The sequence below is a fragment of the Vidua macroura genome, chromosome 24, assembly GCF_024509145.1.
Source record: "Vidua macroura isolate BioBank_ID:100142 chromosome 24, ASM2450914v1, whole genome shotgun sequence".
Lineage (NCBI taxonomy): Eukaryota > Metazoa > Chordata > Aves > Passeriformes > Viduidae > Vidua > Vidua macroura.
The window spans coordinates 3,238,981-3,249,560 of NC_071594.1; positions in this window are offsets into that span (position 1 = coordinate 3,238,981).

The following is a 10,580-nucleotide window of genomic DNA, read 5'->3' on the forward strand; positions in this document are numbered from 1 at the left end:
TAGAAGGATAGAGAGGCTGATCCGCAGTGTGCTGGGCAGGACAGGATCATTTCCCAGAGGTTTGAGTTGTCACAGTCAGGTCCCTGGGGCTCCATCCTCTGACTCTGATGAGGAAGAGCTCCCACATCCCAGCTCAGCAAGCTCATTGTAGAGCTTGGGCTGCACAACTCATTTTCATCTCACTCCTCCCAGCTCATCTGAAATATCTGAAACCATCAGCTTCAATAATGGTTTGACTGGCCTTGGGAACCTAATAGGGAGCTATGAGGAATGACATAACAAATACTCATCCCAGATGTGTGGAGACATTGGGAAAATGTCGTTATGCTTCATTGTATTTACATTTCTACCAAAGAAAAATTAAAAAAACAGTGCAATTAAGAGGGTGAAAAGGGTTTTTATTGTTAACATTTTAATCACTGAGAACTGCATTCAGCACAGCTGAAGTCTATCAGCAACAGAGAAAATTTTTCAGGATTTAAAACAGTGTCCCTACGCAATGGAAAAGCTGATATATTTGCAACACACATGACAGATTTAACTTCTGAAAGACTGACTTTACAGTTAAACTGGACCTTGCTTTGCTTAGACAGAGATGATCTATTTGTTATCAAAGGTGAACAGCAAAATCCAATGGTACCTCTCAGGAGACACAGGTGGCCTCATGAATCTGTTTTCCTGCTGCTGTGGGAGCTCTTGGAGAGGATTTCACTTGAGAAAAGAAAAGAAAAGGAAGTGTGGAACAAAAGGCTCAAAGAGGGACTCTGAAAGCTCACTCTCATCTCCTCCGCCAGCAGAACAAGGTGAGTGTCTGGGGCTTTGGCTGAATGGGGATCACTGCCAACTTCTACCTGAGAAAACAAAGGAAAACCTGAGGGTCCGAGATGCCTAAAACAGTCTGCATGCTGAGGGAGCAGGAAAAACCCTTTGTAACTACACTATAAGAAAAGTGATTACTAGAGCAGAGTGTGAAATTACTGCAGGCAGGTGTGAATGGAAGAGAACCTGTATTCAGAGTTAAAGTTCTTCGTCAAAACATTAGGCTGTGAATGTGCAGATTAATGACCCAAACTTCCTGCTAGTGTGAGCTCCAGGAGCCCCAGCTGGCTGCAGCATCCCTAGAACATCCCAGGCGATGGATGGGATGGATAGAGGGCCCTGGCAGGGGAAGAGAAGGGACCTGTTGGAGTTCTGGATCTCACAGTCACAGCGCTCAGATGGGAGAGGACCCTAACCCTCTGTGGGAGGGTCTCTGTGAACACCTGGAGGAGTGAATGCCCTTAAGGGTTTTCATTTTGCTGTTCCCCTTTGTGCTGGGGCTGTTCCCTCCAGCAGTGCACGTGTAAAGCCAGGGACAGAGGCTGGGCTAACACTGCTGGGAGAAGTCAAAGGGGCTTGAAAAGGCGCTGTGGGTTCCAGTTACCCTCTGGGATCTTCCCATCCAGCTGCTTTGGTGGGAGGAAGCCCTGAGCTTCCATCGGTTCCAGCAGCTGCTTCATCAGGCTGGAAGCCTCATCTCCGTCGCTGCTGTTGAAATCTGAGGGATCTTGGCTCTTCTGCGCGTCCCACCTGGCATTTGGGAGCGGGATATCCCTGCTGCTGGCGGTGTGCACGGCACCCAGGGCGTGGTGCAGCCACATCAGCCGCTTCAGCCCTTGGAGCGCCCTCCCTTTGTCGTGCAGGAGCTGGTGCTCGGTCACTGCCCTCCTGCTGCAGGGGAAGGAACACGGAGTCAGGCACGGGAGATGCTGACTTGCATCCATCGATCCCAGACGCTTCTCTGCACTGAGGAAGGAGCACTGGAAATGCCTCAGGCTCCAGCCTGTCAGGAAGCCTAAAGATTCCTGCAGATGGGAAGCTTGTGGGGATTTTGAAATAAGTTTGAATTAATTTAGAGATGGGATTTTTGAGTTGTTTAAGATGGTGTGTTTTTTTTTTTTTTATCTTCTACATAGGCAGGAAGGGTGAGTTTGGCTCATATCTTCACTGCATGGCTCAGAAGGTAACAAGAGCTCTAGTTATAAGACTTGTAAAGGATTTATTAACTAATAAAACACTGTCAACAAGGATATTTATGTTTTTGACTTAATATTTAAATATTTCATCTTATGGATTTATGTTACAGTGTAAGGTTCCTTAGCCAATCATGTTATGACACACAAACCTAAAGTACTGTACCCTAAAACTCTGAACTTTCTTCTACTTAGTTTAACGTGTCTCTGCTTTGAACTATAAATCCACATTCTTGCTTCTAGCACCTCAGTTTGGAAGCCTTTTCTAAAGTCTCAGATCAAAACCCGTGTTTAATTCTAAGCTTAGGCTTACAGGCCCAAAGTTCTGAGAGTTCCCTGCATTTCAGATTCCAGCAAAGCTGAAATGGTGTGCTATTCCCAAAGGCATGCCTTGGATCTCCTCTTTTTTAAGAAAGGTAAACTGCGGAGACTGACAATTTGATCTTTCCCAAATTTAGATTATTTTCAGAGGTTTCAATAGCAGAATAAGGTTCCTTTTCCATCACCTCAGTGTTACAGGACTCTTGGGTTTGTTTCTTTCCTTCCAGAGTTGTAACTCAGGAGTAATTTACCTGAAATCACTGACATCCATAAAAAAAAACCAAACTCCTATTTTCTTCAAATACACCAAAATTTTTGAGTCAACTGTTGACTGAGGAGGGCAGGCTAAATCTCAGATGCAAATGTTTCAGGATTCCAGGCTGCTTAGATAAGATCTAACAGCAGCTATAGGCTCCTACTGCAGATTTGGATCTGAACGGGAACCTAAATATGGAATTTCAGCATGTGCCATCTCCATGGCTTCTCTTGAACATCCTTATGTGATTTGCCACACTGTGTTTAAAAGTGACAGCTGAAATGTGCTCCATGTTGCACATCTAAAAATGCAATTGGTCTAATTTTACACTGCAGAGAGGGTGAGGTAAAATGGTGCTGTATCAAATACATCAAATTTTTCTTCTGCCATGCCTGGAGTAACTAAGAGCAGTGCAGAACACAGCCCATTAAATCAAAAGTGAGCAGTTTTCTAATGATATCAATGAAGTAAAAAGGTAATATTGCTTACTTTTCAAGGTCTTGGCCCATTGCAAAACAGGCAAAAAAAAGAATTGCCAAAAATGTAACTGTTTGCAGAGATATCTGGTGCAGGAACATTTTCTCTCTTCTTTAAATCAGCTCCACAGGACCAGAAGCTGACGGTGTGATCAGAAATCTTTTCCTCTGTTCTTGCTTTCACCTGACAAAATGAATTTCAGCCTTTAAGCAGGGGTGAGAGTGGAGCACTGTGCTGTGGTAAAACATCCCAGGACCTCCCACATCATCCCAGACCATGGATTTGTAACAGGAAAGGACAGATAGGATTCACAGGATATTTCTACAATTCTTTGCTTAGAGTCCTAAATCTCCTTTCCCACTGTTGCCCCTCAATACAACATTTTGAACTCTTGTGCATTTGCAAGCACAGAAAATTATTTTAGGACTTGGAAGAAACCCTTCTGATAAAAAAATCTTCACAGGAATTTGACACAAAGATCAGGATTGCTGAAAATCATGAAAAGGGATTTAAGGTGGAGCAGGAATATCAAGTTAAAACATGTTCACAGCCCTGGGGTTTGGGCCTTCAATAACACAACCTTTTCCATGAGCAAGACAAGTGCTGACACCCAAATATCCAGGATTATATTAGACTGATGCTGGATTTATTTTCTGTGAAGAAGTGGATTTTTGGCTTAGGGAAGGGACAACTAGAAGATGTAATTGTGCAATTAAAAATGATTATTTTAATCTATGTTATTATTTCATCCAGCTCTATATCTGCTCTTGGCATTGGTACACCCATACCTACCCATCCCTTCAACCTCACCACACCTTTATTGCCAAGTCTAGCCCTAAAATTTCTGCTTTTTTGGTACTAATGACTGTACCCTGCTTTAGGATTGGCTCCAGCCTAGCCCTTTATTCATTTACCAGCAAATCCTGTATTAATTGTTACATCAAAACCTGGAGGGACAACAAAAGAAAAGTTGTACCATTTAAATTGTTATGTAAGAGTAGTAAAGACAAGTTCCTGTACAATTTTTTGTAGAAATAATTCTTTCTGTGCAGAAAAAATTTGGGATAATAAAAAACTCAGCATCTCCTCAAAAGACTTGTCTTTATACTAACTTGAATATTGTCAGTGACTGGATAATAAAGCAAATTATACATTAATAGAACGTAAATACACATCAATTCTGTATTTGCTTTTAACGAGCTTGTTCTTAATTAGCCTGCCTCAGTAATTTGTGAATAATTTTCTTGGGCAATATGTTGAAAGCAAACTAGATGTGAAATAACAAGTGGGTATTAGTTCTGATAAAAAACACATGTATTAAATGCAGATACATGCACATAAATATACATAGAGATGTGTGTATTAAATGCTGAGGGATATTTGAAGTTATGCTAATGCAGAACTGTTCAGACACAATAGAGAAATGACACTTTGCTGCTGTGATCAACAGTAAACTCTAATTAAAAGCATCTCCCAGTTACAAAAGGAACTTTATCCACTTACTGATGGTGTTTGGATCCCAGGGAAGTCCTGACCTGCAGAGTGTCCTGCCAGCCCCGTGGTGATGCTCCAGCACAGTGACACCAAGAGCCCTTGACCACCTTTTATAGCAGCCCAGAGAGCTCAGGAACAATGGGAATGGGCTGCACAGCACTCTGTGACTAAGACCTTGTGCCAGGGAAATGAGACAGCTCCAGCAATAATAAATCTTGGATTTTAAAAGATTCAGCTCTGACTAAGGAAAAGATCACAGCTTTGCAGGCAGTTTCTTCTTCCTTTGCAGTCTCTCGTGTTTTGTGGGAACTTTGGATTCTAACACAGCTTTGCTGTGTCCCAAGATGATGGACAGGGGATATCCAACTGTTCCAGGGTTGATCAGGAAAAGCGTCTCTGGTGTGGAAATAGATTTTGCTCCTTTCCTGTTCTTATGGCTCAGGTGTGAACCATGAGTTGGGTAAGAGGAACCTAAATTAACAGTACTGGTGACACCTGCAATGTACAGTCAGCAAAACCCAGTTACAGAATCACAGAATGAACCAGGTTGGAAAAGACCTTTAAGATCATCTAGTCCAACCTATGACCTAACACCTCCTCATCAACTAAACCACAGCACTGAGTGCCACGTCCAGGCTTCTTGTAATCACATCCTGGATGGTCTCCACCACCTCCCTGGGCAGACCATTCCAGTGCCCAGTCACTCTTTCAGTTAAGGATTTTTTTCTGATGCCCATCCTAAACTCCCCCTGGTGCAGCTTAAGGGTGTGTCCTCTCGTTCTGTCAGTGGTTTCCTGGGAGCAGAGACCGAGCCCCACCTGACTACAGCCACCTTTCAGGGAGTTGTGGAGAGTGATGAGGTCACACCTGAGTCTCCTTTTCTCCAGGCTAAACACCCCCAGCTCCCTCAGCCATTCTTCATAGGGCTTGTATTCCAAGCCCTTCACCAGCCTTGTTTCCTCCCTCTGGACATGTTCAAGCAAGTTCAAGTTACTCACAGAAAATCTCAGGAGCTGGTAAATAATAAAATCCCAGAATGGTTAGACTGGAAGGGACCCTAAAGCCCAACATCCCCTGCCATGGGCAGTGACACCTTCCACCATCCCAGGTTGCTCCAAGCCCCATCCAGCCTGGCCTTGGACACTTCCAGGGATGGGACAGCCACAGCTTCTCTGGGCAACCAAAGTAAGAGCCCACTGGATTTTAATGTTCAGTACAAATTTAATTTAAATCAGTTGATTGTACAGTAAAAAAACTCATTTGAAATCTTGGAAAATGGGAGAAACTCACTAAACAATAAAAATGCAAGTAATAATACAGGCAAAAAGCCAAATTCTGATATGTTTTGAAACCCTGCAAGCTGACACCACACAAGGTTTTATTTTCACTGTGTGATCTCTAAGCAGGTCATTTCAATAGAATTTGGATATACGGGGTGTGGCTGGATCATTAGGCTGGAACTACTTAAAAGGACCAGTTCCTGCTTCTCAAAGTGAAAAACAGTATTTGTCACCCCTGAGTAGCAATTCCTTGGGAAGACTGGAACAATCATTTGCTCAGTGTTTTCCAAAGCCACGGATTCCTTTCCCATAGGCACAGGGCTGCGTTCCTGACAAAGCCAGGCTCAGGTGGATGCAGACACGTCCTGCACAGACAGGCCCCTTGCAGGGCTTCACAGCCTCTGCTCTCGCAGCTTCCATGGACACCAAATTGCTTTTCATTATGTTCCTCAAGGCAGCTTGTCTGAGCCCCACACTATGTCTGAGACACCCAATAAACATTCCCCATTTCATTACCTGAGTCCTGATTGTTAAGGAGAGTGTCACCCATTTGAGTGCATCACCAATTAAGGCTGACATTCATTAAATATTGGTAGATCAGGGCCCAGCTTCACGTCTGAGTCTCCAGGGCAGCACTTACACTGTTACACCAAATTATCCGCCGTGGATCCCTTGGATACATCTTCAAGGATTAATAAGCGTTGGCCAAAGTCCTGTGTGAAACATCTGGGACAATTCATCCATGAACTTTTCAAATCTCCAGTGTACAATGGGTTTTCATCGGATGCAGTTATCGGCATCTCCACCGGAAAAACATCAATTGAGTGACCACAAGCAGAGATGGTGATGTGGGATCGGGACAGGAGCACTTGGAGAATGTTCTGGTGCTCACACCACACTGCCATGGCTTTGCCCTTCCACCGGCCATTTCCTTCCACCAAGGACTCTGAAGAAGTCAGAATAACCATGGTCGTCACTTTGTGACATCTCCCTGAGGTCAGACTGTGCTGGGGTTACCCTGTATCCATGAGAGATACAAGATTTCTAAAGAAAACAAAAAATGTGTCCATTGCACACTCTGGGCACACACCCAGGAGGAACTGTTCCCAGCTGTGATGGGGTCAGTGCTAATGTCACAGGGGGAAATTGTACCACCAGCACTCCCGGGTGATATTTTTAGCCGGGATAAGTTAACCACTGTGAGAGGCCTGAGAGGTGCAGAGTGGAGCAGGAGCTCGTTCTGCAGGGGAGGTAACGAGGGAGGGATTCGAGCTGACCAGAGCTTGCTCCCCTCGGGGCCTCCCCCGCAGCATTCTTGGAGCTATCAAAGGTTTCAGCCTTGGCTTCAAAGCCTTCGCTCCCTCCCTCCGGCTTTTCCTGGTCCCTGCATGGGAGGAGCTTTCGCTGTTCCCTCACCTTCAGCGGGAGTTTTGGAGCAGGAGGGTTGTGCCAATTATAGTTTCCCAGGGAGTGATTCTTTTGTTTTGCTTTCCAGTCCTTTCCCCGGGGAGCCAGGTGGGGGAGGAAAGGAATATGGCCTGCTGCAGGGCATGAAAGAAAAAGGGAAGAGAAAGCCTGGAGGCCCAGTTGAGGGGGAAGAAGGAACTGGGGGAGGGAACAGAAAGCAAAGCAAATGTGCAAATAGCCTCGTTAGGGTAAGGGGGATCCTCTGGCCTGGGATTTGAAAACTTAATTAAACAAAGACTGTGCTGCATCAAAGGGATCCTCTATCTGTAGGAAGACGGGCTGAGAGATCTGAGGAATTTTTTTTCCGTGTGCTGTTCTCTGTTACTCACCAGTAACAGGAGTGTGGGCTCCAGAAGTCTTCCTGCTTCCCTGACGAAAACATCAACTTTTTTATTATTATTATTATTATTATTATTATTATTATTATTATTATTATTAGTTTTGGGTTGTGTTTTTTTTTTTTTTTTCCCCTTACTGCTCTTAGCCCAACAGACCCGAAATCCTGTGAGCTGCTGTGCCGTGTGTGGAAAGCCGGGCACCGCCCTGCCGAGAGGAAACGCTCTGACCACACTCAGGGTAAACAGAGCTGCCCGGAGCTGCTGGAGAAGCAGCAGCTGCCGAAGGGCTTTTTGCCCTCCCTGGCCTCCCTCACTCAGAGACGGGAGGAAATGACACCTCACAGCAAACCACCAAGATTTTGGCACCATCACACCTGCACTCGAGGTGCTACAGGGGCATCACCAGCTCTCTGTCCCCGGGGAAGGAGCCAGCAGACCTGTGGCTTCCATAACCATTTCAAGCAGTGAAGTTCAGCTTCCAGGAGTGAGTTCCAGGCTTCCCCTCCCTCTGGGTGCTTTTAGCTCTTCTCTGTCACCTCCGTGTCACTGGGGACAGCCCTGTGCCATCTGGGGAGGTGCCAGCAATCACACTTGGGAGGGGGGCAAACTGTTCCAGGAGCAGTTTGAAATCGTGGCCCCTATGCACTGTGTACTGCGTCATTCCAGAGAAAACTCACATCTTCCAGGGAATTAAAATTAGAGTTGAACAGCAGTGACTCAGGCTCAGTTTTCATTTTCCATTTTCTGATTTCAAGCCAGATCTGCAGAAGCTCCTGGGACTCACAGCTCTGTCTGAATATGGTAGCAAGGGTGAGTGTTTTTTCCTCCAAAACCTACCCTGAAGCCAAGCCTGGGGCTGGATCTCTTTTCTGCCCGAAACAGTCTCCAGATGGAATATTTTATGTGTGCAAAACAAATTCAGGTGAAGCTGAGACAAAGCCTCAGATCCCTTTTGCTGCTTCTGTAGCACCCACTGGACTCTGAGCTTATCCCAGGTTCCACAGTGTTGCAGAAGTCTCCTGAGGACCTCACCTGAGTAAAAACAAAAAAAAAGAAGGGATGTCTCCCAGTGTCATGGGCCCTGTCTCCATGAAAAGGAACTCTCTGGGATCTGCCCCTGCAAGAGAATGTCACTGTGGTGTCAATAGCTTAGACATGAGACCCCAACAGTGGCAGAAGCCTCACACCTGGAAAGGTGAGGATGGAGGATGAGCAATTAAATGTCATCCAGGTAAAGAAATGTCACACTAATTAATCCCCAGGTGCTGAGTCTTGGGGACATGTTGTGCCCCTGTGCTTGGTGCTCTGTCTTACTTTAGGTCTATGATATATAAATTGCAGTCTGTTGTTTCACTCTCTGTTTACATGAAGTCTGGGGTAGAGATAAAAGCTTTCACTGTGTAAAAATATATGTTTTAAAAGTGAGGAAAGAAGGGACTTGTACCCTTTAAACAGAAGAGTGTGTGGGCATAAACCTATTCACTGAAATATATCTAAAGATCAGGCTTGTGTAAGTCTCTGTTTCTTCAGAAAAGAGCCTTCACCAGGGTTGGTGGATGGGCAGGATGTGAAAATGGGGCGAATCCACAGGAACCTCACGACAGCAGGCTCAGATGTGCCCGTGTGCAGTCGGTTTCTGACTGAAGATGCATCCCCCCCCCAGTTCCTGTTGTGTTTGAGCAATGATGTTTCCCACAAGAGGCCTTTCCGTGGGCAGAACCGTGCCAGTAAATAACTGGTTTTGCTGGTGTTTAGTTTTGCATGAGGAGCAGCTCTAAGAGATCCTCTTGCAGATGGAAGTGTTCTCCAGTAAATATTATCCGTCTCCTGAGGTATCCAAAGCTCCAGAAGCTTTTGGACACTGCTCTCAGTCACATGGTGGGATTTTGGGGTGTCCTGTGAAGAGCCAGGAGTAGATTTTTAATGGTTCTTGTGGGTCCCTTCCAGCTCAGGCTATTCTATGGTTCAGTGATCCCTTAAATTTGGCTCACACAGCTGAGGTTTCTTCGAAATCATAACGTCTAGAATGTGTTCATTTTCCTCTGAGACTGAAATCTCAGAAACCACAACAACAGTTTGACTGGAACACCTTACTCCAGATCAGTGTGGTCTTGGATCCTGGTCTGGGGGTGTTATAAAACATTTAACCAATGATATTTGACACAAGTGGTAAAAGCCAGCGAGTGCAACGCAGCAGGATTTTCCAAACACTCACAAACTTGGAAGAAGGAGAGAAGTAATGTAGCATAAAAGCTTCCACATATGTGACATCCACAGGGCTGGTTTGGGGACCAGCTTTGGGAGGACAATCAAAGCACTGACTTTGGAACGACACAAGAGTTGTGTGGCTGCGCTGGCACATCCCAACCTCAGCTCTGGGAATTTGCCTGAGCACTCTGACCTCTGCCTTGTGTCCTGGTGATGGGTCATGTTTAGTTTCTGAATAACACCAAAACCAAACTGAAAACGGATTATGTTTGTATGATGTGATTTTTGTGGACTGTGATTTATAAAATGTGGTGACAGGCTTAACTGCTTGAAAAGAGCAGGTAACATGTCCTAGGTGAGTGCTGAGTGCTCTGTTTGCTTTGCAGCAGGTGAGCTGGCTTCTGAATAAATCCTTTGTTCCCAAGTCTGTCACCTGGAATTATCTTCAGACATCATGTGTAACTTTAGTATGAAATTAAAAGTTAAGATTACAAGGTTGTCCAAGTTGCTCTCTAGTATTTGTTCTGTTTCTTTTTTTTTTTTTTTTAATATCAATTATTGCAAAACTTAAATCATGTTTGAAATGCACATTATATGAAGTGAGGAGGGTCTAGGAATGCTGCAAACCCCCTTGGAGAAGGGAGGTGAGTGCTGGAAATCACCGTCTCAAAGAAGTCACAAAGTGAAAAATAGCTTCAAATTATTTCCTTTGTTTGTGTTGCCTCAG